We start from the raw sequence: 13388 nt of genomic DNA, 5'->3' as shown, positions 1-13388 counted from the left end.
CAATTTTCTGGTTTTTTTGTGTTTGTTTTTCAATTGCATTTCATTTGATCCTATGTCCTTTCCAGAGTGTTTGGAAGCCTCTCTTTTAAGGTTCAGAAGGTTACTTTTCCCTTAGAAAAGGAATACCTGAAAGTATCCTTTCTAATACTTCCTCAGTTTTCAAGTGAATTAATAGACTTTGAATATATTTAAAATAAAAATGAATGAAAAAATTGGAAATACATTTTTAATGCATTGTTTACACTGGTAGTTTCAAAAAGGAAATACTATTTTACTGTTTTTCTACGGGGACTTTTACAGTAATGAAGAAATTCTTGACGGTTTATCAGGACTGTGAAATAGAAAACGGATTGGAAAGAACAAAGCTTTGTTTGCAGGAGAGGCTGTAAAATACCACTTCCCAGTTTCACTGTAAGGTAAAGGTCAAACTTATGCAAAAGTCTCAAAATTATGTTTCCCCTCTCAATTTTGCATTCTCTAAAGAAAACAAAAAAATCCTCAAACAAATTGTACAGCCCTTTAAACTTCCCTAAAATAAAATTTGAAGAAAAGAGGGTACTTCAAAACGATGGCATTTTTGTATGCTGTAAATGTGACTTTTCTAATATGGGCAAGAAAAAATATGGCCTTGTAACCATATGCTATCCAATTGTGTCACATGGAAAGATATTTTTCGCATTCAATTACAAGGTTAATAATGCAAAAAAGTCTTCTTTTGGGGTTTTCCCCTCCCCCATTTATTTTCTAACACTTTGTTTTTCTGGTCTGTTTCTGATATTTGATCACACAGCTTTAGAATAATGAGGTTGTTTATATGCAACTGTCTCCAAACCTCTTTGTTGAGTGTTTTAAAGGATTTTTTCAGGGGAGGAATAGCAGCTTTTTGCAAGAGAATGATTCTTGGAAACCTAAGAAAAGAAGAATTTTAAAAAAATCACATAAACCATGAAGCCAACAGGACAGGTATTTTGCTTGGAGCCTAGAAGGAGGCTTTTTAAACTCCAATCTTTTGTTAGTATTATAGACTTTTTAAATCTGTAGGTTAAGACTCAGGAACACAAGCATAGCTAAACATTTCTATCTGTAATCTCTTTCTTTTTCTCTCTTTGCATCATTGAATTATTATGGATAGAATGGTTTGGATTGGGATGAGATGTTTTTTAAGGTTCTTTCCAACTTTCCTTCCTGTCATGGGCAGAGACACCTTCTGGTAGACCTGATTGCTCAAAGCATCATCCAGCCTGGCCTTGAACATTTTCAGGAATGGGGCATGCAGAAGTTTTCTGCCTACTTCTCTCTCTTCCTGTTTCTAAGTAAAGAACTTCTTCCTAACATCTATTCTAAATCTCTCTTCTTTTAATTTAAAACTGATCCCTCTTATTCTAGTACTGTATTGTGATAGTGGCTATGTAAAAAAAATCTCTCTTCCTCTCTTTTAAAAGCCCCTTTTAAGAATTAGGAGGATGCAACAAGGCATACCCAGAGCCTTGTCTTCTTCAGCCTGAACAACCCCAACTCTCTCAACCGCTCTTTAAAGGACAGATGCCCTGATCCCTCTGATCATCTTGGGCCTTCCTCTGCACCTGCTCCAACAGGTCCATATCCTTGTGCTGGAGACTCCAGACCTTCATGCAGTGCTTGAGGTAAGGACTCAGGGTGGAATAGGGAGGGAGAATCACCTCCCTTGGCTGTTGGATACTCTTCTCTTGAGGTTTAGTGCTGCAGCCTGAGGAGGACCCTATGCCAAGGAAAGTAGATATTCCCTGAAAGAACTGCAGTCTGTTTAGAAGCCAGTTTTTGCTGACAGGAACTGCAGACCATGGGAAGGACCCACAGTAGTGAATAGAAAAGAATAAGCAGGAAGACATATAGAGGGAACTGTTATGGACAGACTGCTGCCCTTGTTTGCCATTGCCCTGCACTCCACAGGAAGGTGAGGAGGTAAAGGAATTGGGAATGAAGGAGTGAAGTTGAGCATGGAAAACAGAACGGGTGGAGGAAAGGTCTTGTTTCAATGTTTTGCCTTTGCTTCTCAATATCCAAATCTATTTAAACTGACAATAAGTTAATTTAATTTGTTCTGTAAATTAAGTCTATTTTGCCCATGATGGGCAAAATAGTTAATTTCTATTTCAAGTAATAATAATAATTAATAGTAATAATTTCAAGTAATTCTCTCTATATCAATGCAGGATTCTTTTCTATCTTATTTTCTTTCCTTTTCCTGTTGAAGAGGGGTTAGTAAATTACTGGGTTGGCGTCTGGTGTTGGGCCAAAATATCCCACTAAAGTATAGTGTACATAAGACTGAACAATTTTGTTTAGTTAATTTTACTTTAAAATTTTTTTGGTCGCATAATGAGAATTATGAGTCTTATATTGAATCTCATGGAATGGTCTCAATACCCGTGCGATACAACTGTGGGAATATGAATTAATTTGGTCTAATAAATTACCAAGTACTGCAATACTAGCAAATGAAAATTAAGGTCCCCCAGCATCGTCAGGCAGCAGAACTCAGCATATAATATACCCAGTGTGTCTGCTTACAGATAAGTCTTTCCATACTTACCCGGACTTCCAGTCAATTCCTTGTGTTTATCATGGAGAGCACTCAGCAAGTGGCAGGTATCTTGAATAATTTCTGTAACATTGTCCAGCTGCTGGCTGAGAGAGCTGCTCAGGTCTTTTGCTAAAGAGGTCAGTCCAAGCACATACTCCTCCAAACCTCCTTTATCCAGATCACTTTTCAGAAACAAGTCTATTGCTAAAAAGTTCAGGTAAGAGATTTTTCCTAGGACTTGTCCTGATTTCCCTGCAGGTGTAATCTCACTTTCAGCTATATCTATTTTATGTTCAGAATATGCTAGTACAATTTTTTTTTTTCACTCAAACTCTTCCACAAGTTGTTGTCCTTGGTTCAGGCTAGTACACTGTTTAGCATTTTAGCCTAAACAGAAATTTTAAAATTACTGTATTCCACAAACCAAATTCTAGCTGAGAAACTCTGAGCTGATGTTGACTATTAAAAAGTTACTAAGTGACAGGAAGAAGTGGCTGTTCTGTAACCACAGGCAAGGATTGCCAGGAGATGCCAATTTACACCATGCACCTTTAAGGGAGGTTATGTAGCAGTGACTTAAAATTTCAGGATATCTGAGCAATTTCTTACTTCGGTGGCTATAAATGATTGGTACTTATGAAATCAAGTTTAATTGGTTATTTACAATTATATACAATGAAACAGACACACAGAATCACTAGAGTTGAAGAGACCTTTAAGGTCTCTTAAGGTGTCTCTAACCCATGCCCTACCACCTCAACTAAACCATGGCACCGAGTGCCGCATCCAGTCTTTGTTCAAACACATCCAGGGATGGTGAATCCACCACTTCCCCAGGCAGACCATTCCAGTACTTTATCACTCTTTCTGTAAAAAACTTTTTCCTAATATCCAACCTAAACTTCCCTGGGTGCAGCTTGAGACTGTGCCCTCTGGTTCTGTCAGCTGCTGCCTGGAGAAAGAGACCAACCCCACCTGACTGCAAACACCTTTCAGGGAGCTGTAGAGAGTGGTAAGGTCACCCCTGAGTCTCCTGTTCTCCAGGCTGAGCACCCCCAGCTCCCTCAGGGGTTCCTCACAGGGTTTGTGTTCCCAGCCCCTCTCCAGCCTCGCTGCCTCCTCTGGATGTGCTCAAGTGTCCCAAGGTCCTTCCCAAACTGAGGGGCCAGAGCTGGACGCAGCACTCGAGGTGAGGCCTCACCAGTGCTGAGCACAGGGGCAGGATGAGCTCCCTGCTCCTGCTGGCCACACTGTTCCTGCCACAGGCCAGGATGCCCTCGGCCTTCTTGGCCACCAGGGCACTCTGCTGGCTCATGTTCAGCCGGCTGTGAGCCAGTGTCCCCAGACATTTCCTTTTTAAACACAGGATTGTATACCCGATCTTATGACAGCAAATGAGGCAGTAATGGCCACTTAAATTACAGTTGACACTTCCAGGTTTTTTACTCTTCAGCAGTCTTAAAAAGAATGTATATTAGGCTGTCTGATGACCTGATGATCAGCATTTGAAGGTCTCTAAATCCAATTATTCATATAGAAAAATCATTGTTTAAGTTAAAAAAAAAATAGGCCCCACATCCTATCTTAATTTCAGTACCAGCGCTGGACTATTATTTTGCTATAAATTCTGTTTCTCCTTGGTTGAAGAGTGGTAATAAATTATGTAGAGGGAATTTCTTAATCTTTGATGCTGTTCACTGAATAATCTTATAATTTAAGGCTCATGTTTATGTACCATATTGAGGGGTATTAGATAATGTAACTATAGTCTTTGGGAACAGTCATGTCGTTTTTATTTGACATAAACTCTTGCCCAAAGAGATACAGTTGGTGCAGTAGTAGCTTTCAGGGCTCTGCATGTCCCCATGGAGTTTCATGGTCCAGATCAGCCACACCTGGTGAGTGCATATGATTAGTTATGATATACTTTGAAGTATTCTGAACACTACAGATTGCGAAAGAATATGTTGCTGCAATTAGTATACCATAATTGGAAGACAGGAAGGGTCAATAAAGTAGGCAACACAAGTTATTCAGATGTACTACAGTGTATATCCTCTGAAAATATATGACTGCCTATAATATATAGTATAGAGTACACTCAAGAAAATAATATTGTAATATCACATGTGAATTTAATGCAATATGATAAAGAATTTAGTATAAAGGTCATTTTGATAGAATAAAATTCTATCATACAGTAAATGCTGGAGTCACTTTAATCTTGTACTTTTGTGAAGTTAATTTAGCCTGGATTAGTGACTGAGATGGTGTACTGTGCAGCTCACCAGTTACAATGAGGACGTTGAGGATTAAGCAGACTTGATAAGTACAGCATTGCTCAATTCTCCAGTAGTCAAGTTTAACAGTGAAACTATAGTTTGCTCTTTCAGCCTTTACTGCAGAAAATCTGAGCAGAGGAAAAAAAGACACAGGTACAAAGAGACACATGAAACCAGTCCAGGGATATCTGATCAGAACTGTCTCTCTAAGATTTGGCCACTGCTGGATCTCAGCCTTGCTGGAAATCCGTGCCTGAAATACATCCTTTAACGGAGAAAGAATCAGGCCCATAGTGGTAGGATGAAGACACAAGCTGTCATGTTATCCACTGCCCATGGACAGGAGTTAATTACTATTAAAACAACAAACTCACAAGAAAAAGACACGGGTGTCCAGCAACCTTATTTTTACAGTAGGGATTTATGTCCAGGGGGTAATGTAATGCAAAATGAAGAAAAGGAATATCATTTGAATATCATATATGTAAGAAATAATAGTGCGAAATCAATTGTGATAAACATAGAATTATTATTAGATTTTGTTTCTTTCAGGTCTTGTGATGTTATTTATTTATTTATTTATGTATCTATTTATTTCATGTGAAAGAACTAATAACAAAAGACCTGTGCACTCATTCTCAAAGTTTAGTTATCCACTGAAATTTCATTTTTTAAAGAGTGATCTTCAGCAAAGCTTCATCAGCAGGAAAAAAAAAAACCAAACACAAATTGGAAAAATTAGCTCTGTGCTTGATTTTGTTTTAAAATAATTCCTATTCCTGGGTTACATTCACATTTAACTATATACTCTAAGTATTTAAAAAGTCCTTTCAAAAAAGAGCTTTTTCATCCATATTACATAATAGCCTTGGATACAGGAAGAACAAAATATCAAATTTAGAAAAATAAAGATGAAACCATACATTCAAATTAAATTACCCTTTAGCAGATATTCATGTTCTTTTCAGAGTACCTTAGAAGTGCTGCATAGCTGATAACAAAGGAAGTGGACTTTGTTCTGCTAGGAAAAAATATTAGAGTGTATGGTGCAGATCCAATAAGTTCTGCCTAAATAATCTGCATATAATTCAAAGTTCAGTATGTGACAATGAATGTATTTTGGTGTGTTTATTGAGCTATTCAAATTTGAACATAGGTGCAATCGTTATTCTTCCCATCTCTGGTATTCTAAGGCCCAAGTTAAAAAGCAATAGTAATATAAGAAAAACTAAGAAAAAGCTACAGATGCACTGTGCCATAGAATTTTTATCAGATGTTGACGTAAATACTTAATTTAGCATTCTATTACAGTGACCAATACTGGCCACTAACATAATCCCTTTGAAATACATAACTATGAAGTAATTAAAAAAGGTATCTCTCTTTGAGTGCAGTCACAGGACTTGACTTTAAGCAATCTTAACTACAAATTAGGTGTTGAACAGATTCACATTAGGAAAAGCAAAACTCTAGAGTTGAGAAGAGAAGGAAATCTGAGCTACCTACGAAGTACAGTGAGAATGAAGGAGAAGAAAAAAATATCAGTACATACTCTCAAATCCATAAACTGCATTATCCTATTTACAGTCTTCTACAGGGAAGAATCTTGGAAATCCATCTGAAAATCTACTCTGCTTGAAATCCTTCTTGAACTGTAAAATGCATAAGTAATATCCTAATTATAAGCTTTAGGAAAAACTAATTCTTGAAAGAAAAATGCCTTTTTCATGTGATCAGCAATAGTATTTTGTAGTTATTAAACACAGGAAAACTGTAGGCTTTTCTATCCAATATTGAAATAGTACTTTAATTGCAATATTAATTAAATTTTAGAAAGGGAGAGGCTGTTGAAACATTACATGAAAGTATTGTTTTTACTTGACAGTGTTTCTTTCTTTAACGAGAAAGTCCCAGTCCATTATAGTGCTGTCCTCAATACTAGAGTTAGACCTTCATTGCCCTGAAGAGATATCTTTGGTGTAAAGAAATGTTTGAAGGAAGTATGACATGTCCTGTACAGAATAAAGTGAAAAAGATAGAACTATCTAGATATAGAATGTTGTGCCAACAATCAGTAGACTTTGTAGCAGAAACTGAGTATTTGAATGAGATTTCCTAAATGTCAATCTAATTCAAAACTGTAGGCAGAATACTTATGCCATCATTTGTTTATCTAAAATAACAAAGGTTACTGGTAGTTTCAGTACCACCTGGCACTACCCAGGTAGTTTGTCTACTTTAAACAGCTGGCATTTTGCCTTTGAGGCTGTAGCTCAATTTGCTATTGCGAAAAGAGACAGAAAACCAAGGAAACTGTTTGTGAAATTGGATGTATATAGTAAAACATCCAAGACTGAGCTTCTAACTTAACCTAGTAACTTTACAAGAAATTATTTATAGACAGATGGGGTATCTTCACTTTGAGTTTTTTATTCAAGTGTTATTTGTATATACAGTAAGCTTCCAGTTTAGCACCTTTGATAGCATCAGAACACTAGGAAGTGAGTCAGCCATCATGAGTTGCTTTCTTTGGTTGGGCAGAGAGCAGCGAGGAAAAGAGGAGAGAAGACAGGAGAGAACAGGTTGTCCAGAGAAGTTACTCCAGAGAACACTATCCCTGGAAATGTTCAAGTCCAGTTTGGATGGAGCTCTCGGCAACCTGGTCTAGTGAAAGGTGTTCCTGTTCCATGGCAAGGGGTTAGGACTAGATGATCTTTGAAGTCCCTTCCAACTCAGACCATTCTACAACTTTGTGATTCTGTGATAATGTGTTTAATCATACCTAAATAATAGTGTGAAATTGTATTTAACTACAAACAATTTCAATTGTGATTATACTATGGAATATTTTTTCCTCTATAAATAGTTCTGTGATGTCTATTATATTTCATTACTTTCCATGACAAATTTGCTTAAGCAACAAGTAAAATGAAAGAGAGAAGCAAGTGCCTGAAATGGTGACCTTTAAATCTAACAGCATAGTTAAAAGTGTCAAATGTGGTTTTTGTTGAGCTCAAATAAGCCAGTGCTGTGGAGATAAAATCTTAATGATGTGTGATTCCTTACAATTCAATGAACTGTGCAAAAGATAAATATGGAAAAAAAAATTAGCACTTTGCTATGCAGGAAATTTTCTCAAAGGGATTTATTTTCAAATAAGTTAAAGAATGCTCCATTAAACTTCTCAAACATGACAGAAAGCTATATCAAGGTAACCAAATCTCCTAAATGAGAGCAATAGCAAAGAAATAAAAAAAAACTCTGAACGTGCCACATACTTTGAAGTGCATTTGTATTCAAAAACAACTTGAAAACTTTTAAATATAAATGAGAGACAGAAGAGCTAGAATAAAGTCCCACTTGTAACACAGGTACTCTAAGAAAAAGTATTAAAGCCACTAGATTTAGATTTTCTTGGAGAAATCCTAGTCAGCAACTAGAAACCTCTCATTTACAGCAGGAGCTTAACTCCCTTGCATTGCTAGAATAAATTGTCTGCTTTCATTTCTAGGCTTGGTAATTCAATAAAGCAGTACTGCAGAAAAGATTCTCAGCTTGTCTGTAGGTTAAAACATGTACCAATTCCTAGGGAAATGGGGGATCACACGCCCATAAGGCTCTATCCAGAGGTTTGGGTGCAGGCCTAGGATAGGACTTGGAATGGGTTGGTCCAGGCAAGTGTCTATCCAGTATTGTGTGCTTTGACAAAAGACAGCAAATGAAGGCTTCTTAACTTCCTGGAACCTCATGTTGTCCCAGGGAATGTATTTTGAATTTCTATCTTTGCAGACTTGTGTTGAAAGTGAAGTCAAGTTCAATGTTTCTAATTCACCCATCACCACTATATGAGAGGTTGCTAATTAATTTTACTGTTGGTTTACAAGTAGCTTTGTGATAATTAAGAGTATGTCAATTAATCTAATAACTTCTTGAGAGAATTTTGCATGTGCAGTTGAGTGTTGAATACAATATGTAAGCCAAAATTCATTCGGACTTCATTATCACCAGAATTGGTACAGGAAAAAAAACATCAACACATTGTAAAAGTAATTATTAAACAGTACTATGTGGGATCACTTTTATACATTTGTTTCAAAAGTGATAAATCAATATCAAAATAGCTAAAGGGACAACTTCATGAGTCCATCAGTAATTTTAACAAAAACTTACAGCCATCAAAAGAAGATAGCAAAACTGAATATCATTGTGTTATCATACCTGTGTAAAATTACATTAATAGCTTATAAAATGATAGTCTCAAAATCTATGTTATGGTACAGGCAACTGTCTTACAAAGCTTCCTGGAAATCAAACCGACTATTAATTATATTAAAATATGGGGTATGGGTTGAACTGGCTTACAGGTCAGAGTAAAAATGGCAGCTGCTATTCAGTATGACATACAAAAATAACTGACTTATAATACATTGAGTAAGTGGCTGAGAGGAATCCCAAGGACACATAAACAATTGATAAAAATGCAAAAACTGAATTTAACTCTAGTGCTTATTCTATCTGCAGTCCTATAATTTTTCTGAAGCTTTGTATAATTTTGTCTTACCCTGAATGAAATATGTTACCTCATGATAGAACTCTGCCTATGAAAAGTGTAATGCATTATGTAATTTCCAAGGTTATTTTTCCTGATATTTTATCAACAATAATATCAATGTTATACTATAACAATACTAGGGAGGTTCAAATCATAAAAGGCCTAGATACTCACCTGCTGATTGATTGAGGTATAGCTAACATTTCATTTCTTATAATGCTTCATAAACTCCAAAATCTAAATATTTAACCTTCTCAACACCTTGAGGAGACTGGTAGATGAATTTTATTAGCTCTCATTTGAAGAGGAGCAAACAAGACTGAGCCAATCACAGAAGACCAAGTTCAGAACTTAGACCTTGCTTGGACTGTGTTCAATAAGAATATGTGCATTGTTTGTTTTTTTTTTCCCCAGGAAAAAGTGAAATAGTCTCATTAAAAGGAATAAACTCCCACAAATAAACTCAGGTCTCCTATGCATTTTTTGGTAGCTTTTTGGTAGATAAACTTCATGTAAATATCAGAGCTATTTGTAAGCCATCCATAAAGGAAGGAGAAGCAGTTGTTTCCCCTATTTTATATTACCAATTGGCTGTTTGTGCAGCTGGATTTGGAGTTCTTAAATAGAATGAACAGGCAGCAAGTAGAATTGATCTCTAGTTTTAAAAATATACACACCTAAAAGTTACAATATTTGAATTTGGAAAATGTCTGATGAGTAGTTTGAATCAGTTTCATTATAAGTTTAATGAACAATTAGAAATGTGGCAAAGATCTATTCTGATGTTTGACAAACCACACAGAGTGTGGAAATCTGGGATATATTTATATCCTAAGGATTAGCTCCTGTACAGTGTGATGATATTATCCCATCTTTGCTTAAACATAGATTTTCAGGGTTATCCTTATAGACTGATGTTAAAAACAAAACAAATCAGGTCATTATCAATCACTGGAAAACAAGCTTTTAAAAGGGCTTTGTAATGATAAGTATGAGCTGGAAGGTATTCCTAGCATGTTTACTGTAGGGGGATAGAATATAAGTAAATAAAGGTAGTATAGAATGTAATCTTACCCCCTAAAGACTTGCAGCTCAGCTAATTATTAACGATTAGGAGCAGGCCTAACTTTACCAGGCCAGAGCTGTAGCCAATAAGCAGAGTGTTATAAAAGAGTGGATTGGTTGGTTGGGGGGAACTGAAGTCAGCTGGCTGCTGTGAGGACAAGGAAGAGTCAGTGCTTGGAGGAGTTGCCTGCAAGAAACATCAAGGAGGTATGAAACTCCAGCAATATGGAACCCTTGCAATGTAATGACAACAGTTTACTATGAATGACATTTTTATATGGTATTTGTATTTTAGGATTCAAAAGCCCTAAGATCTTTTAGAGAGTTTAGCGGAAGTCATGCAGCTCTTATTTATAGTTAGTTTATAGACTGAAATTTTGTCTTGATCTACTGTAACACCTGCCTACCTATGACTTATGCATGACAGCAACATAGAAGTTCAAAGGAAGAGGAAATTAACATCAGATAAAAAAACCTCTGCAGTTTCCAGGCCTATCAGCAGATTTTTCAAAACTCAGTCTTTCTTATCAACAAGTCTTAGAGTAGTACTCTGCCTTATGTCATATCTGAGTTACACCAAAATTAGTAAGATGCAATTTCCTGCTAGATTTTTGTAAGACTTCTTTTTTACTGTAGTCATAGAAAGCTGCCATTCCATGCTCATCAGAAAACTATATGTTGTAGATAAATTAGAGACTTGAGAGCTTTCTTAAAAGATTATATGTTATGCTACTTCATTACTAACAGAGTAAAACATCATATATCAAATTATACTTCTTTATTTCTAACAAGGGAAAAAAAACCACTATATGGGTTTGTGTGGTACCAATAACATAATTTAGACATACAAAACATGCCAAGAAAAGCCCCTAAACCGCTAATAGCACAGCATGACTTAAAAGGATATTGTGTATATTGCAATTTTTCTGGATGTAATGCAAACAAAAAGAAGTAAGCACAACTGGGTATATGTTTAATGCTCATTTCTCCCATTCCTTGCCCTTTCCTGAGAAATGCACTGAAAAAAATTACCTCAGTGATAATGATGTGATGTGATCCAGTACTGTGGTCAAGGAAACTAAGTCAGTAAAACTCTGGCTGAGACGTAGTGTGTCAGGGTGCAGAGTCATGCTGAGCTCTGAGGGAAGATACCACTACTATACAGGTATAAATAAATGTGCTGAGGGCACTCTCTTCCAGTGAGTTCCATGTAAGGATCTGACACCCAATTTTTAAAGACAAATGCTGAGCAGACTGATATCTATAGTCTCTGCCACTGGCCCAGTGATATGGGTAAATCACATGGGTCCCTGGAAGAGGAAGAAAAGTGGGCTTTAAGGAAGGACTTGAGAACTTCTTGACAGAGAAGAGAGATGAGCTCAAGGGTACTAATCAATGACCATACCCTTAGACTTTAGGAGAAAGAAATTCTAGCCCACCACAAACTGCTAATTAACTGAATTTTTGCATGGTGAGGTAAGCCTTGCAAAGGAGGCCAATCTTTTGTTGTTTACAGGGCCTGACTCTTTCAAATAGTTTAAGTTACTGTGGTTAAAATTCCTTTTCAAAGTCAGTGTTCATTGGCATTCCTACTGTTCTAAAAGGAAGCTAGGCTTAGCTGGAAATGTTAGGCAAATTTGTGATCAGATGACTCTGTGAGTCATTAGGTTACAATCCAGAAAGGCTATGACAAAAAAGGGTGTTAGTATACTTACCTGAATCACATCTGTGCACATGTGTGGTTTGGAAACATATCAACCCCTTAGCAAATAATTGGGAATGACTATTCCTTGTCTGAGATAGATGCTGCAAAAGCATTAATAAAAGGACAAGCAAGATCACAATAAATTTCTTTTGATTGTTAAAAAAGGCAAATCCAAAAATTTCTTGCATATTAAAAATGTAGGAGGTAAAATTAACTGGGTTATTTATTTATTTTTTTGTACACAGATAATTATGTATCTAATAATTGCACTTGCAGCTGGATGTTTAAAAGTCCTTGGGCACTGGTGGGATTGGTGCTGTAATACTGAAATGCAAACTTCTAATCTGGAAGTTTTGGAGAGTGAAAAAGCTATTTGCATTCAAAATTGTGATCCTGAAACCTCACTTTAGTGCCATGGCACCAACAGTTTTTAACAGTCCCCCTGTATTTAGGCTGTATTTAGTGTGTAGGAAGCAGTCTTAAAAAGAACCCAGATTTACTTGCTCCTAAATTAGCACCTGTATAATTGGCCTCTTTATCTCTGTATATCTTTGCTTCTGTTTTGCTTTGGTAGGGTGAGCGGCAGACCTCAGACTTCAGCTGCAACACTGCAAACCCTCTGAAACCTCCTTGGATTTAGACAAGACGAGAACTGAAGTGTCAATTAAAGTGTCAAGAAGATGTGTATGTTCGCCAATGAACTACATTAAAGTACTTTCTGTATCACTCAGTGTAATAAAATGCTGGTTTCATCTGAGTGACAGTTTTTCACAGACTGGGTGAGTTCCAAGAATTGGGGAATTCCTGGAAATTACTGCAAGCTTAGCACCTTTAGGATTTTTTTTTTTTTAGTTGGTTTTTTATTTTTCCCCCCCAGCAAGTGCTCGCAGCTGTGTCACTACTGGCAGGCTGTCCTGCTTGCACGCAGCAGCCGAGCGCTGGCCCTCAGCGCGGTGACAGAGGTGGCGCCGGGCCGCCCTTCGCTCACTGCCCGGCCGGGAAGGGACACTCGCCGCCGGCCCGGCCCGGGCTGGGCAGCAAGGGAGGCCTGTGAAGCGATGCGCCGGGGGGCCGAAGCCTGCCTGTGGGTTTCCGAGTGACTCCTCCGGAAATATGTGGCCCGGCCAGAACGCCCGGAGCCGGTCGCGGAGGGCGGCGGGCCCCGCCGCCGCGCCCAGGTGCGGCCCCTCCTGCGGCAGGGAGGGACGGAGGGACGGAGGG

The 13388-nt window shown here is 37.5% G+C and overlaps 1 long non-coding RNA gene across 1 annotated transcript; it reads left to right on the top strand.

The window, feature by feature from the left end:
* The first annotated feature begins 232 nt into the window (after nucleotides 1-232).
* On the top strand, nucleotides 233-12900 carry LOC134419091 (uncharacterized). The gene is made up of 3 exons (XR_010027975.1): nucleotides 233-416; nucleotides 1443-1643; nucleotides 12742-12900. It is a non-coding gene; the product is annotated as an uncharacterized LOC134419091 (long non-coding RNA).
* The last annotated feature ends 488 nt before the right edge of the window (nucleotides 12901-13388 follow it).

The sequence above is a fragment of the Melospiza melodia genome, chromosome 5 (assembly GCF_035770615.1).
Source record: "Melospiza melodia melodia isolate bMelMel2 chromosome 5, bMelMel2.pri, whole genome shotgun sequence".
Classification (NCBI taxonomy): Eukaryota; Metazoa; Chordata; class Aves; order Passeriformes; family Passerellidae; genus Melospiza; species Melospiza melodia.
This window is presented reverse-complemented; position numbering and strand designations above follow the sequence as displayed.